Here is a 17,422-nt window from a genome sequence, read left to right as displayed (position 1 = left end):
ACGGAAAAAGCAATAAAATTAAAGGACTTGGGGAATGATTCTTGTAAAAGATAGATTTGAGCTCAGATTTGAAGAAACCAGGGAGTAGAGTGGGGAGAGACTTGTGGCAAAAAAGTCATCTACCAGGTAATTGCAATAGTCTAGGCATGAAGTAAATGAGGCACTGTATCTTGGTAATGGAAATGTCAGAGGAGAGAAATAGGAATATACAAGAGGTTTTGGAAAGGTAAAATAACAACACAATGAATGGGGGGGGTAGTGGTGAGAGACAGTGAGAGATTGAGGATGACACAGCTTTTGAGTCTGGGTGAATAGGAAGATGGGGGTGCTCTAGATAGCAACAGAGAAGTTTGGAAAAGGGGAGGGATTGGGGGCAGATAGTGAGTATAATCTTGGATATGTCTATAGCACACCCAGGTTAAGATATTTCATTGGCAAATGGACATTTGAGTTTAGATGTTAAATAGATCTGAGAATCTTGTCTCAAAATACTCCTTATATCTAATTTAAATGTTTCATTCAATGATTTGAAAGGACACATAACTATAATGAATTGGTGCATATTCATCATGGAGGAGTAAATAGACAGCTGTCTTTGAAGTCAAGAAAAGCTGAGTCCCAATCCAACTTGTTGCAGTTACTAGTCTGTGACTTAGGCTCTTTAAACACCAGTTTCCACATTTGTTAAATAAGAGTTGCAATAATGTCTAAATGACATGTTTATTACATGGATCAAATTATATATATATATATATATATATATATATATATATATATATATATATATACACATATATATACATATATATATATACACATATATATACATATGTATGTATATATATGCAATGCTTTACAAATCCTGCATAGCTTTGAAAATTGAGCTATTGACAGAAATGGCTAGTTACAACAGTTTAATTTATTTGTGTACATGTGTATGTATGTATATTTACACACATATACATATACAATGAGAGAATAATTACTCTTTTCTCCACTGTTCTCAGCATACACTCTTTAGATTAAAAACCAATAGTTTTCTCCTCCAAAAATTACTTCATATAAGTCTATTACATTTCTGTCTTCATATCTTAGTATCTACCTTCATAATTGCTTGGTCATAGGTTAATTGTGTTGTCTATTCTGTTAGAATGTGGGTGCCTTGAGAAAAGGAAAATACTTGTTTTTTTTAATTTACATTCTTAGATTTAGAATAATATTATGAACACAGTAGGTAATTAATAAATTATCACGAGTTTATCCATTCACTGAGTCATTCACTCTGTATCTAAACATAGAATTTATCTATTTCAATTTTCCTTTAACAGTTGTGGTAGTTTAATTATTTTTCCCAAGTGTAGAGGTAAAAAATTGAACAAGTTAAGAATAAGGATAGACTTTATTAATTTTGGCCTTTTTCAGCATTATACTAGGTTAAATAGTTTTACTGAGCAAGAAGGGAAAAAATACAGACACACACACATATGTGTATATACATATGTGTGTATACATGAACTCCAGTCACATTCATCCTTTCCTGGACAGGTAAAAAAGTTATGGAAGAAAGATGAAAGAATTTTAAGGTATGTTTCTCACTTTTTTCAGTTGAATACTGACCAAGACTTTCTGCTGCACTGTTTGAAAATATGGAGAAGCCATTATAGAGGAAGATGAGAGAAGAGACAATCAGGCGATGCAAGTTTGTAGAATTTCAGTTTTCTTCTGTTCTCAAAACAAGGTAAAAATAAAATTTCCTCATGTTGAAAGGAACTGAGCAGAATATTGACCATATAATTCACAGAAATATTGTAAGAAAGATTAATGAATTACTATTTGCAAAGTGCTTTGACCAAAATATTACAATGATGCTCCTTTGGCAAGACAGAACTATCTTGGGGGTAATATTTTGGACAGATTGCCTGTAAATTTTGCAGAGACATAAAAAAAAATAAAGATAAAAACACCCAAGCAATTTTGAAGTAATTGTATTATTTCTTCATTTTTTGCATATGAATATTTTGGAAAGGGAAAACAAAATTAAAAAGAAACAATTTTTTTCTCTCACATTGTCTTTTTTAATGTTGATACATCTTCACTTACATTTCAGGTCATTAGAAGGACAGACTTGTTCATTGATAGGTAGCATAATAACTTTATCCTAAATTATACATAAGTAGCATTGAAGTAGCATGGTGGAATAAAAAAAAGATTCTAAGAATTGTTAGAAATATAGCCTTGGTCAAGTGACAAACTCTATGGACCTCATTTTCTCATTAATTAAAAATAAATTGGAAGCATTGAACTAGATGAGCCCTGAGGTTTTGTCTAGCTTTAATGTTCTTATCCTACATTTCATTAAACACATCTCAAGGAAACTCACAACTGAAGAAATATTGTTTCATGGTAGCTTGAAGGGGGAGATAGTACCAACATGAATTTTCAGCATCCCTTCAAGTAGCTTTTATTTCAATATAGTAGAAGCCACATATAAATCATTATAAACAAGATGAGTAAAGTAGCTACAAGTAAGGCTTATAGGGAAACTGGGAGAGGCCTTCTGAAGAACATGGTGCTTAAGCTGAATCTTATAGGAATCCAAGTATTTTCAGAGTTTCTTGTGAGGAGAAAAGATATTCCAGACACTAGGCACACTTGCTTCAAGTTCATTTTCATATGGAAAGATTTAGTGATATGAAGGATAGAAAAATAAAGGATCGTTTTTATGTATAAAGATTTGTGATCATTAAAAAATATAGAAATATCACAGACAAGACTGATTGGAAAAGATATGAAGAAGGTGAGCAAATAAATGGGCTTATTCTCTGACTTTACAAAGTTACTGCTCCTCACATTCATAAGTAACAATTTCTAAGAGTATTTTTAAGGGTGATGATAAATTGATTTTCCAAATACTACTTTAAAGTACAGAAAGCATTTTGCCCCAGCTGAAGAATGGTGAGTATTAGTCAAGGGGTGAGTATAGAAGCATTTTTCTGTGGTGTATATCCCTGAATGGATCAATAAGAATGAAGTTTACAATTCAGAGTTGTGTTACTTTATACATATTTTGTTGTTGTTTGTTTGTTTGCTTTCCTACCCCTCTGATTTTCCCTGTCATGGTATAATAAATCATTCCTCATTCATCACTAAAGACATTGAGACAATTAATAGAAAAGTATGATTTCACTTTATATGTGAATTGTGATGCATTCATTGTACATTATATATTAGCTTAAATAAATTAGGATTCAAGAGTGCCTTTTGTTGTCTAAAGAGGTACAATTTTAAAAGAGAGAAATAATATTAGCATTTGTAAGTTAAAGAATTATTTATTTAATAAGACCAATGATTTTTTAGGGGAAATTTGAGGAGTTTTGTGATTTTAAGGTGAGTCTCAGTTCTTAATTTCTTTTTTCTTTTTTTTGAAGTAAAAGATTGAGTTTGGGATCTTAAAGCATCATTGTTGTGAGTGGTTCATTGAGTAAATATCATGCACTATGTGTGTTCATTGAATAAATATCATGCTGTGTGCATATCAATAAATGTATTACTGTGTACATGACTTGTTGGGTCAATAGAAAACAAGTAAGATGGTGGCCAATAACTAGAATGGTATATATAAGGAGAGTGTATTTTCTCTGAAGATAGTTTCCTGAGAGAGGGAGAGAGAGAGAGAGAGAGAGAGAGAGAGAGAGAGAGAGAGAGAGAGAGAGAGAGAGAGAAGTAAATTCTGTTTAGTGGTGGTGTATCTCTGTAAATCTGGACTTCATAAGATAAAGGGATAAAGTAAATGAGTGGGTGTCAAACCCAAAGGAAATTTAAAATGTAGAGTAGGACTCAAAAGTGACACTAGTGCTGAAAAGGAAGATCTTAAGTCATAAAAATGATAATTGAAATCATGGGTTCTCATGAGATCACCAAGTTAGGGAGGATACAGAAAAAGGAGAAGAGGGACTAGGATAGGTCTTTGGGGAAAACTCATGATTGATGGATTGTCAAAGAAAATTCAGCAAAGGAAATTAATGAAGAAAAGTCAGAAAGGTATGAGAAAAGTCAAGAGAGAAGAGATTAAGAACAACCCACAAAGAGGAAAGAATTTAGAAGATAGTGTCATAGCTTGCAGAGAAATCCAAAAAGATGTGGTTTGACAAGAGTACTTAATATTGTCAGTTAAGAGATCATTGATGGCACTGCGTAGTACAATTTTAGTTGGATGATGATGTTAGAAACCAGACTGAGGTGGAATTAGAAAAGAGTGTGAGAAGAGAAAAGTGAGATACCAATATTAGAAGGAATTTCACAGAAATAACTGTCAGGTATACTAATATCCACAGAGAGTTTTTAAAGATAGAGTAGACAGTTACATTTGTAGGCAAAAGCGATAGAATCAGTGTATAGAGTGACACTTAATATAAAATAATAATGGGGAAGAGTGTAGGAAAATATTCTTCTGAATACACGAGGAAATAAGATTAAGGACATATTGAAGGAATATGACTTAACAAACAGAATGACGTATTTATCATCAAAGACTAAAGTGAACCACAGTTGAGAATGATGTCAGAAGTCTCCAAGATAAGACAATAGAACAAGAGTGATATCTAGGCAAATTACTTCAATATTTTTAGTGAAATTGAAGATGAGGTCCTCAGCAGAGAGGGTAAGCAGACAAGAGTAGCATAAGATGCTTTCAGAGAAAAGAAAAGATTTGAATGGTGAATGAGACAGGATATCACCTAAGGAGTAGTAGAAGTGAAGGCTCAGTGGAGACTAGGTAGCATATATTTCAGTGGGTCTATTTAACACAGTTTTGAGATGTGGAGTTCTATTCAGCAGTACCTCAGAAGGAGGGATCGAGCTAGACGGTAGCAGTAATCCATGCTTGGGATTTGTCATAAACTGCAACAAGTCAAGGAAATAAAGGAACCAAGATGTATAGTTGAACTGTTTTGCCAAGGGGTAGGTTGTAAAAAATAAAATACTGTAACTAAAGCAGAGGAAATGTCCTCATTGGGTGCAGGTGCAGGAGTTGGGACAGTACTTTTTAAAAAGTATGTTTATGAGGTGTAATGGAATGGCATATGGGAAAGATGGATAAATGAAAGATTATTATCACAAAAGGAAATTCAGAGTTTTGAATAAGCATGTTGAATAGCTCTATGTGATGGTAAGATTGAAAGCATGACTATCTCCATGTGGAGCTGAGTTGGAGGAGCAAAATAGGTCCTGGAAATGGAGTAGGCCAAGGAGCTAGGAAGAGAAGGCATTTGAAAAACAATTAAGAAAGGAGAAATGATATCCTGAGGCTTGGGAGAGGGAAGGCTAACTAGATAAAAGCCACCAGAATCTGGTTTCTGTGGTACATTTGAAATGTAAGAATCTCAAAGTAAGAGAGGATGCTGAGTAATCGTGGTAGAAGGAGAGTCTGGAGTTAGTAAAGGGAGGGGAGCAAAGAATATTTCAATTCTCATACCATGATCAGTGCATTAAGGATATAAGAGAAAGGGTAGTTAGTAATAGGAAAAGTTGAGAGCAATATAGTATTTTCTTTTTTTTAAACCAAGCAAGAAATTTTATTAGTACTTTCCTATGATTAATTAGAATAATCTTTTCTCTTGCCTGATTGCAAATGCTTTTTGAAGCTAAATTAGAATCTTTCTTCTTATAAACTGCATTTTCTCATTTTCTTATCCGCCTGCTTCAAGGAAACCCATGTGTTTCATATGCTTCCTTGAAGTTTAGCCCATACCAAATGGTTATTTAATCTAAATATCTGGGTTGAAAATTGAGCTGCTCCCTCAGGTGAAAGTATATTGAACAGCCAAGACCACTTTGCATTGGAAGTGACCACCACATATCCTGAGCTCCCCAATCAGGTGTAAGGGGAGGACAGATGATTACTGGATGTGCGGTGTTATCAGACATTACTGGTCCCAAGACATTGCTTCTGCCAGGTACTGCCACAAATACAGTAGGAACACTGTTGGGATTGGAAGCTCAATTCCGTGTGGACAGTCTCGGGCGGGTAAAGGTGGGAGCTTCTAAATCTTAGAGCTCTCACGAGACCCTCCCAGGAAACGGCAGGGAATAGAGGTGAACCGAGCTATCTCGAGTAATTCCGCCTCTTCCCGTGAGAAACGTGATGGGAGAGAGATCTCCCCGCCCTCGAGATGGTCCCGGATCTGGGCACACTATTGTTATCTAACAGCACGGTATTGAGATGCAAACTGTGTGGCTGAAGGTTAAGTAGGATTGAGGAAGCCTGAAAGCTCTCTTAGCACGTGAGGAGCCAAGAGGACAGTAGGCTCCACTTTCTTCTTTCCTCTCTCCCCTCCCCCTCTCTCCCCGCTTGTACTTCTACTTCCAATCCCTTAAGCTTAGCCTCCTTAGGAAATCTCCCCCTCTTCCTCCTAAGGAAGACCTCCCTGCACTTGTAACTAGACCCTGAAATAAAGCTCAACCCTTGTTCGACTCTGGAACGTCCTTTCTCTCATACGTGCATCCAGCGTGGCCAGCCGAAGACCTCGGGAGGTGAGGTAAGAAAGACTCGGGTAGCCCACACAGGCCTCTAGGCTTGGCAGAACACCATGTTCTTCATACTCTGATTAATCTTTAGAGTTTCACCTGGTCCATTATGGGCAGATGTCACTTGAAATTCACAGGGAATTCCATAGTTTCCACAAGCCTTAATTTTTTTCACAATTACCAAGGTCAGAAGTTGAGCCTATCAATACCACATCTCTCTATGAATTTTCCACTTTATGAAAGAACTCCACTCTTTCTGCCACCCATTCAAAGTTTTTATTCACCATCTGGAGGCTTCCAGGAGTCATTTCCTTAAGGTCCTGTTATGACTGTTTATCTTTTTGCTGGGTTCTATCACCAGAGTTCTATAACCCAGAGGCCAGAGCCTCCAGGAATCATTGTCAAAAACAGCAAGAACAATTTCTTTTGTAGTTACATCAACACCAAATTCAATCTTCATGTCAACCAGTATACAGTTCTGAGGTAATCAGGACTTTTCCAGTATTTCAAAAATAGCTTGTATGGAACGGTTTATGATATCCCCTTCAGTCTGACCTATATTAAGTCCAGCAAAACATGATTTTGCAGCAATAACCTGTTCTTCAGACTATTGTGGATCATTGTTGACATCATCCTTGAAAAATCTCCACTTTAGGTGAGTAGAACTTGTATCCTTCTTTGAAAAAAGGATTTCTTTTGAGAAAAGAACCAGTTACAATTCTTCTACATATCCATTCAACTGGAATCATTTCACATTGAGGTGCAATGAAAACTGTCTCACCACATTTTTTGGTGAAAGCAGTTTTGATACCTGTTTCCTGTAACAACTCAAAAATACAGCAGGTAATTTTATTTGAGATTGCAGCTTTTCCATCCAGGCGATTTTTTCTAGTTGCATTGCCTGCTATGATCTGGTCTTTAGATTGCAAGAGGACTTTCCCAGGACTATCCAACAATTCATAAACTTCTGTTGTTTTACCCTCATAGAGCTTCTTACCAATCTTTAGTACTTTGGAGGTCACCATTTCTCTGGTTGTGGCAGTGGCTAAGGGGAAGATAGGAACATGAGGAGGAGAAGAGAGATGAGGTTAGGGATAGCAGGCTCGCAACATAGTATTTTCAAGAACTCATATCTCAAAGAATGGCATAAGATGGGAGGAACAAAAGAAGTGGTATAATATGAAAGGAAGTCTGCTAATGTGGAAAAATATGGTATTCCAAATGGCACAGTAGAAGGAATAAAGAGATCTAGTGGGCACTGGAGGATACAGAGTTAAAGGGAATGGAAGACACTCAGGGTTGACGATGTGAATTTCAGCAGGTAAGGCTCAGTGACACAAGGATAGGAGAGTAGCAAGTTATGTGATTATGCTAACAATAGCAGAATGAGTTCAGAGTAATCCAAAGGCCCAATGATAAAGGCAGGTGATCACAAGGTTCAAGTTATAACTCTAGCCATTGACAGAATGAAATTCACTGTTTCTTGTTGAAGCAAAATAAAAGACATATAGAATCATACCTTGTAGGAGACATGAGCAGAAGGCTATATATTTATAGCTTATGTGTTCTTGACATGATCTGGTGTAAACCTATGTAATGTTAATTGTTGGGATTGGAAGCTCAATTCCGTGTGGACAGTCTCGGGCGGGTAAAGGTGGGAGCTTCTAAATCTTAGAGCTCTCACGAGACCCCCCCAGGAAATGGCAGGGAATCGAGGTGAACCGAGCTATCTCGAGTAATTCCGCCTCTTCCCGTGAGAAACGTGATGGGAGAGAGATCTCCCCGCCCTCGAGATTGTCCCGGATCTGGGCACACCTAGTTACCTAACAGCATGGTATTCAGATGCAAACTATGCGGCTGAAGGTTAAGTAGGATTGAGGAAGCCTGAAAGCTCTCTTAGCACGTGAGGAGCCAAGAGGACAGTAGGCTCCGCTTTTCTTCTTTACTCTCTCCCCTCCCCTTCTCTCCCCGCTTGTACTTCTACTTCCAATCCCTTAAGATCCTAGCCTCCTTAGGAAATCTCCCCCTCTTCCTCCTAAGGAAGACCCCCCTGCACTTGTAACCGAGACCCTGAAATAAAGCTCAACCCTTGTTCGACTCTGGAACGTCCTTTCTCTCATGTGAGCATCCGGTTTTGGCCAACCGAAGACCTCGGAGGTGAGGTAAGAAGACTCGGGTAGCCCACACAGGCCTCTAGGCCTGGCAGTTAATGCTAGTTGCTTGAGTAGGAGAGACTTATTTGGTAGGAAGGCAAAGATCTTCTCCACTCATTAATAAGTCTCACATGGAGCCCATTAAGGGAAGTTTGATTAAGGGAGGCTTGTTTTGTAGGAAGGCCCACACTTTTTCTTAACTTCTAGTGAGGCACTGGGTCATGAGGGTCATGATGACCTCTGGCTTTGAAAAGCATATGTATACTCTGACTTGAGTTTTTCCTTTGGGGTCCATTCTTTAGAAGAAGGTTCATGTGCCAGATGAGTCTCTGGGTACCTGTTAAGGAGACCCTGGCTTTGAAAATCCATATGTTGGTGCTTCTCTCTCTGGCAACTATGTCATGATCAGACAGTTGGATCTGTCTGTTGATCTGTGTATAAATCAGGTGCTTAGTAAATATCTCTATACTTTCCTCTTAAGGAGTTTTCCCATTCAATTAGACCATTTTATTTTCCATTTTGTGGGCATATATGTCTATATGGTATTTTTCTCTACTTTTTTCTTTAACAATAAAAGGGCCAGTTTCCTAAAAGTATCTTTTCTAATTTGTTTGAGATGCAAAAGATTTTTTTTTAATTTTACAGGGAGAAGATTTAGGGCTGTACTTCCTTAACACTCAAAAAAGAGTGAGCTTTTTTAATCTATCAACATTTCTATCTCACATACTCAGACAGATTGTACGTACCTTAGGAAGGAATAATCTCAATTTTGTCTTTGACTCTTGAGTACCTAATAGTGAACACTTAATAAGGACTTCCTGAAGTGATTTTAATAGATGAATGAGGAAATTAGACCAAGGACAATATCATGGGAGTTGACTCTGGGAAATGTGGTGTATTTGCTTTAGGACTTATAATCATATAGTTGCAAAGATAGAAAGAAAAGGCAAATTTTTTTAAAAATGACTTTATAGAAGTTCCCATGTCACAGTAATTTTGAACATGAGCATTTTCAGGGCAGTTTCAAAGCTTTAACCAGAAAAGTTTGAAGTGCATTTGGGGCAGCTGATGGCAAAACACATCGAGCCTGAGGCAATCAGCAGTACTTAGGAAACTTTTTGAACATCCCTGAAAGTTCAGTAATTCAAAAGTGTGTTATAGAAACTTACATTATCTTTATCCAACTTTAGATGGATAAAATAAATTGCTTGAGAGTTCCATGAAATTGTGTCATGGGGTACACTTACAATGCTCCTAACCCATCGGTTTTAAGAGGAATGCTCAAAATATGACCAGCAGCCTCATTTCTGATCATGACATTTTGGTACAGTTTAGCTGAGTAAGTATTTTCATCCTATCTCCTAAAAAAAATACTTCTCAAAAGGACATTGAAAATGGCAGATCTGTATTTATAAAGTAAAAGCAAATGCAGCACCAGAAAAAAAAAAAAAGCATTATATTGACTATTGAATTTTTATGGAGATAATAATTCCTTTTTCCCCTCATCACAATGTGTTAATTCCAGTTCTACTCCAAAAAACTTAGATAACTAGACTGGGCACTATGGGAAATTTATTTCTATTATTTTTGCATTAAAGATAAATTATAAGTTCTCTAGGTAATGTAACTGTTATAAATCACAATTAAATGACTTTTATGTAAAGAATATATTCAAATATGGAGAAATAATGTTGATATCCAGGGATCTGTAATTTGGTTTCTCATATTATGAGTAAATTCTCCCACATATAGAAGCTTTTGACCCATTTAAAAATATTTACAGTTTTCAACACTTATTTTATAAGATTTTGAGTTCCAAATTTCACTTTTAAATCCATCTTGCTCTGGTAGGGAGTTCGCTGATAGCTTTTCCATTCATTTTTTTTTTTCTGAAATGAGGTTAAACATTTTCTTTCTTCTGTTAATATGGACAATTTACATTTTTGTAAATATTTATCTGTTTCACTTAAATTGTCAGATTCATTTGGCATACATTTGGGAAAAATAGCTCATAACTATTGTTTTAACTACATCTTTATTGGTGGTGAATGCACCCTTTTTATTTTTGACGTTGATAATTTGGTGTTCTTATGTTTTTAAATCAAATTAACCAAAGTTTTAACCTATTTTATTGTCTTTTTCATAGAATCAGCTATTAGTTTTATTTTTTAGGTCAATCATTTCCTTAATTTTATAATTTCTCCTTTGAATCTCAGAATTTCTAATTTGGAATTTAATTGGGGGTTTTTAATTTATTCTTTTTCTAGCTTTTTTAGGTGAATGTCAAATTAATTGACATCCTCTTTCTCTATTTTATTTATGTAAGCATTTAGAGATATAAAATTTCCCCTAAACTCCCTGGGCTACTTCCCACAATTTTAGTATGATGTCTCATTATTGCCATTCTCTATAGTGAAATTATTGATTGTTTTTGTGATTTATTGTTTGACCCACTTATTCTTTAGGGTTAAATTATATAATTTCCAATTAACTTTTAGTTTATCTTTCCATGGACCTTTATTACATATAATGATCTGAAGAGGATGCTTTTAATATTTCTGTGTTTCTTAATTAGATTATGAGATTTTTATGCCCTAGTACATGATCAAGTTTTGTGCAGGTGCCATACACTACAGAGACAAAGATATTTTTTTTCTATCCTCATTCAATTTTCTGCAAAAGTATACTATATCTAACTATTCTAAAAATGCTTTCACCTCCCTAACTTATTTGTTGTTTATTTTATGGTTGATTTATCTAGTTCTAAGAGGGGGAGGTTGACATCACCCACTAACATAATTTTGCTGTCTGTTTCTTCTTGAAACTTATTTAACTTCTCCATTAAGAATTTGGGTGCTATGCCACTTGGTGAATATATGTATAGTATTGATATTATTTCATAATCCGTGGTACTTTTTAGGAAGATGTAGTTTCCTTATCTGTTTAAATCGTATCTATTTTTGCTTTTTCTTTGTCTGATATCAGGATTAGCATACTTATTTGTTTGTTTGTTTTTATTTCAGCTGAAGTATAACATATTCTGCTCTACTCTTTTGCCTTTACTCTGTGTGCATCTCTCTGCTACAAATGTGTTTCTTTTAAACAGCATAATGTAGGATTATGGTTTTTAATCCACTCTGCTGTTTGCTTCTGTTTTAAGGGAGAGTTCATCCCATTCACATTCACAGTTACGATTACTGTGTTTTCCTCTATCCTACTCCCCCTCCCACCAGTGCATCCTGGGTCATCTCCAGTCATCCTGATGAATATCTGATCACGGCATTCAGATATCTCAGGAGAAGTGAGGCTGGTAACCTTGCACAGCCCTCCCTCATTCAAAACAAAGTCAAGTGCAAGTCATGTCTTCATTTCTCTGATGGCATGTTCATCCTTCAACAATGAAGGATGAACACAACAACCCTCTCCTCATTTATACTTTTCTGTCTCTGTTTTCCCTTTCCCTCCTTAGCAATGTTTTCCTTCTGACAACCGTTCCCTCAATCTGCCCTGCTTCTATCAGCCCTCCTCACTTTTCCCCCCTTTTCCTACTATTTCTGCCTTCCTTTTTGTCTACCCTTTTATCTACTCCCCTCCCTTTTCCCCCCTTTTCTCCTCCTACTTCCTCATACAATAAAGTTCTACATTAAAGGATTGGAGGGCTTGAAACATGATATTCCAGAAGACAAAGGAGCTTGGATTACAACCAAGAATTAACTACCCAGGAAAATTTAGCGTAATATTTCAGGGAGAGAAATGGACATTCAAGAAAGAGTGAACTTTCAATCATTTTGATGAAAAAAAAAAACACAGTTGAACACAAAATTCAATCTTCAAATACAAGACTTGAGGTAATCATAAAAATGTAAACAGGGAAAAAAAACACATAATATTCAATAAGGTTAAACTGTTTCCATCCCTACATGGGAAAATGATACTTGTAACTCTTGAAAATTGTATAATTATTATGGCATTAAAAAGAGGTGTACATAGACAGATTGTGTGGGTATAAGTTGACTGTGATGATCAAATATTAGTTAGTTAAGGAGTAAAAATATTAGACTGGGAGAAGAGGAAAAGAGGCAGAAAAGGGTAAATTACATCACATGAAGAGGAGCAAAGACTCATTACAGTAGAGGGAAAGAAGGGAGGGAGGAGAACATTACTTGAACCTTACTCCCAATATATTTTGATCAGAGAGAATAACATACACATTGAGTTGGTTACAAAGATCTATCTGGCCCATTGTTAATACAATATGTTTGAAATATATATAAGCAGAATGTAATGTGCTGCACTGATTTATCCACAGCCTTTTATTAGGGGTTAGCACTTAGAAACCTCTCATCGTTTGAATTAAATTGAAGTGGAAAAAAAATATACATTCTGCATGTTGGTAAGTCTTTCAAAGTCTAGATACAGGATTTTGAAAAATGCTTGTTGGAGGGTGGAAAAAATATGGCAGAATAGAAGACTTACTCCAGGTCTCTTAAATTCCCCTTTAAATAACTCTAAAATAATACCTCATATTGTATTCTAGAGCAGCAGAACCAAAAAAGAGTCCAAGTGAAACAATTTTTCAGCCCAACACAACTAGGAGGTTGGCAGGAAAGGTCCATCTCAGCAGGATTGTGGTTGGTACTGGAGTCAGAACAGACTTTGAAGCACTAGGAGCTAGCTTTTGAAGTGATTGCATTAACATCAGTAGCAGCATCTGGAAATCTCAGCTCCCATACTTCATGGACTCTGCAGGTAAGATAAATGGTTAGTAAGAGATTGTATGGACCCTGTGCTGATGCTAGGTTTAGCACCTGGTTCCATTGTCCATGCTACCTCCTGGGTCATAGTCCCAGGGCCTAAAGGAGCAATGGGATTTGTGCCTACAGAGGAGCAGAAGGTCTAGTCACAGTTCCAGGACAGACAGGAGTGCCTGTGACTTCTCTGGGATACTAGGGACCCCAGTCTCACTTCCAAGACAGAGTACCAACAATTTCCAGTCACAAAGGAGTAGGTGACAAGAGCACAGTCCCAGGGCCAGGAGGAATATGAATTTCAATGGCTACAATGGAAAGTCTCTACGTGGATAAAGATCAGAGCACAGGCTGGGAGAGCTGTGATCGCAGGTCATGGCACTTTGGAAGCACCTAAAATCTAAAGACCTCCCCCATTATTAGGTCTGAAAAGAGCAGTAAAAAAAGTTCTGAAGCTTGAGGCAATATTCCCTCACCTCCACAAGTAGAGCCAAATTTGAACATAAAGTTCAGTCAAGAAATAGGTTGGAAAAATAGCAAACAAAAACAAAAGACCCTGACCATAGCAAGTTACCAGGGTAAAATGTGGAAATCATCATTTAAATAAATGAATGCTAAAATTTATATTTCTTTGTACTTGAGAAAAAATAAAATAAAAATTAAATGTAAAAAAAGTCTTTATTAGAAGAACTGCGATCTGAACTGAAAACAGAAATTAAAGAGTCCTAGTAAGGAGAACCCATTATCTACCAAGTCAGTCCATTCTAATTGGGGATAATCCTAATTTATAATAAGGTTCCTTTCCTCCATTTCATTAAACCTAACTTGTCTGCAATTTCACCCCATTATTCTCAATTCTGTTTTGTAGGAATAAGCAAACCAAGTTTAATAGTACTTCTACAAGATTGTACTCCACAATCATAAAGATACCTGCCATGTTCCATTAAGTTTTCTCAACTCATCATTTTACTCTTTTGGGATTTTTAAATGCTGATTCTGCCATTGAACATGCTAATTTTTCCTCCCATGTTCATGTCATCTTTAAATCTGAAAAGCATGCCACTTGAGGCTTCATTAAAGTCTTTGTAATAAGAAATGGCCAAGACAAGGAGATATTTATGGGATAAGCCAATAGAAATCTTTATAAATTCACTTTAGTTGTTCAGTCATTTTCCAGGCATGTCTGGAGTTTTCTTGGAAAAGATACTGGTGTAGTCTCCTTTTTCAGCTCATTTTATAGATGAGGAAACCTGGGCAAACATTGTTAAGTTGTTTCCCCAGAGTCTACAGCTAATAAATGTCAGAGGCCAAATTTGAACTCTGGAAGTTGAGTCTTCCTGACTCCAGAACCAGCACTCCATCCACTTGGCCACCTAGCTGCCTTCTAAGTCCAAACTGGCCTGACTACCTTATCTAATTTACATATCTTCATCTGGTACACAAGTATAACTTGAAAAACTGAGAGGCTTTGATAAATGCCAAAGTGTTTTATATCTGGTAAATACTATTAGAAAATAGTTGAAATCTAGATATATAAGAGGTTCCAAAAGTTTTAAGACTTAAAGTGGCACTAAAACTGTATGTTGTGTTAGAATGAAAGATTTTTGATATTGTAGACAGTGTCATGTTTGTTTTTATAGTTCTAGTATCACCATAGTTCCTCTGACATTGAGGATATGTAAAAACTATTGTTTCAATTAATTATATCAAATATTCTGGAGCTTTCTCTGACATATTAATCTTGTTACCCTAAAGGAATCAAAGGATATATGTACACATATATGAATGCATGCATGTATGTATATATAAATACACACATATACATATATACACATATATGTATATACATGTAGATAAATATATTTACATATAGATATACACACGTGTGTATGTGTATGTATGTATTTACCAATGCCTTTTGTATTAACATTAAAATGACAAAATTGTCTTCAGGGGGGTAGCCTTCTTCCTCCAGAGTGAACCTTTCCATTTCAAAGTGTGAAATAACTAAGCAGTCATAATGTATACAGTAACATGTCTCTCTGCCACTAAGGAGGCATATTTATGTAATTATCTGTCTACAGGACCTCCTTAAAAAATTATTCAGAGATATGCTTCCTTTTAGTGATCCTTCTTTTCTATAGTCATTGTGTGATTTATAGAGTACTTTTACTTCTTATTTAATCTTGATTAAAGTCAAACAAGGCTTATCATATTTGCCTAAAATACCCATACACAAATTTTTTTGAATTCTGCGTATTTATTATTTTCCACTAAATAGTAATATTGCATGTCATTGAAATTTCATAGAATTTAATTGTGTCATTCCTCAAATCATTCACACTTTACTCCCAGTACTTTGCTGCAAAAAAGAGTGCTAGTATGGGTATTTTGATATGTATTATATATTCTTTCCTGTTTTTGTCTTCCTTAGGTTGTAAGTCCAATAATGACACCACTAGGACAAATGTCATAGCTATTTTAGCTATTTTCCTTGCATAATATTTAACTGACATTCAAAATTATTGGACCAGTTTGTCATTTCATCAATATATTTCATCAATTGTAGGTCAATTTTTATTACTTTTATGAGATTGATTATACATATGTTGGTCATCTTTTTTTCACAAATTGCTATTAAACAACCATAATATTAAACCTCAAAGTTATTTTAATTCCCATCCCTCTTAGTATTGATTAATTAGAGCATTTTAAAAATGTGTTCACAATTTTTCTTGATATACTTTATATCAGTTACATAAAATTTTAAGTGTTATTAAATCAATATCTGATAAAATATTTCAAGCCCAGTGTTTCTTTTTCAAATCTTCATTTTAATAGGGCAAAAAGTTTTATATGATTTCCTCTGTCCCTTGTTTTAGAGTTTTGGTTTTTTTATAGGAGTTTTTTCTATACTCATGGTTCTTAAAAATACTTTGTCCCTTCTAATTTTTTTAAAGAAGTAACTATTACAATTAACTAAAACTAAATTTATGATTTTTAATAGGAGACAAAAAATATTTACTTAGTCTTATTTTCTGACAAGTTTCTTTCCAGTTTGATCTGTGTTGAAAGTTAACAACATTACCTGAACTTCCATCTATTTACCTTCTCATTGGAGAAGTAGAAAATGAGGTTGAATAGATATAGTCATATAGATAGGAGGTATTCTGGAAGATGGTAATGTCATAAAAACCTGGAGAGGAGAGAGTACACAAAAGAAAATATTGATAACAGTGCTAAATGCTTTATAGAGGTTAAGAATAATCATTACTAGTCAGCAAGCATGTATTAAGTGTCTACTATGTGCCAGACACTGATAATGCAAATAAGAATAGCTCCTTCAAGGGACTTACAATCCGATAGGGACAATGGTACACAAAACAAGCAGAAATGAGCTGAAGTGGGCAACTATGAGGTACCTGGCATGAGGGGATGATATTTATGGAGTTGAAACCAAATAGAGCCACTGATGGAAAATGCAGGATTATCTGAAAAGTGCTGAGTCCTTTTTAGAGGAAGACTTTGAGAGGAGTTTATTGTTCCATCCTGTGGCTTTCCCATCAGAGGGTACAGAGGTAATTGTGGAAGCTAAGAAAAAGTTGAGCATCAGAAATTGAGTCAATCGTCATAATGATGAGACTTCAACTTACAAATAATATTTGTTTAAATGGGCTCTTTTCTTTCCATAGTTCTCCCACTATTTTTTAGTTTTAAATCTATTAGTATCATATAATTAAGTTGTTCCTTCATTACTTTATGTGAAACAAAAAAAGATACTTCCTCAAAACTATAGGGCTCTTCTTAGATATGATGGGATAATGCACTTATGATAATTATGTGAGAGAAGGCTTAGATGGAGGGAGAGATGAGAATAACAAAAACAGCAACAAAAAATAATAAAAATATCTCATAGCATTATAATTTTCTCCATAAACCTCAATTGCCATCTTGTTACACCTAAAAACTGGTTTAACTCAGTGACTGTCTACTCCA

The 17,422-nt window shown here is 35.4% G+C and overlaps 1 long non-coding RNA gene and 1 pseudogene across 1 annotated transcript in view; both read right to left on the bottom strand.

The window, feature by feature from the left end:
• The window catches only part of LOC140509511 (uncharacterized), a 138,364-nt gene that overhangs the window by 95,448 nt on the left and 25,494 nt on the right, over positions 1 to 17,422 (bottom strand). The window lies entirely within an intron of this gene.
• LOC140511429 (bifunctional phosphoribosylaminoimidazole carboxylase/phosphoribosylaminoimidazole succinocarboxamide synthetase-like) lies at positions 5,626 to 7,550 on the bottom strand (annotated as a pseudogene).

The sequence above is a fragment of the Notamacropus eugenii genome, chromosome 6, assembly GCF_028372415.1.
Source record: "Notamacropus eugenii isolate mMacEug1 chromosome 6, mMacEug1.pri_v2, whole genome shotgun sequence".
NCBI lineage: Eukaryota > Metazoa > Chordata > Mammalia > Diprotodontia > Macropodidae > Notamacropus > Notamacropus eugenii.
The sequence above is the reverse complement of the archived record's forward strand: the minus strand, read 5'-3'. Positions and strand labels throughout refer to the sequence as shown.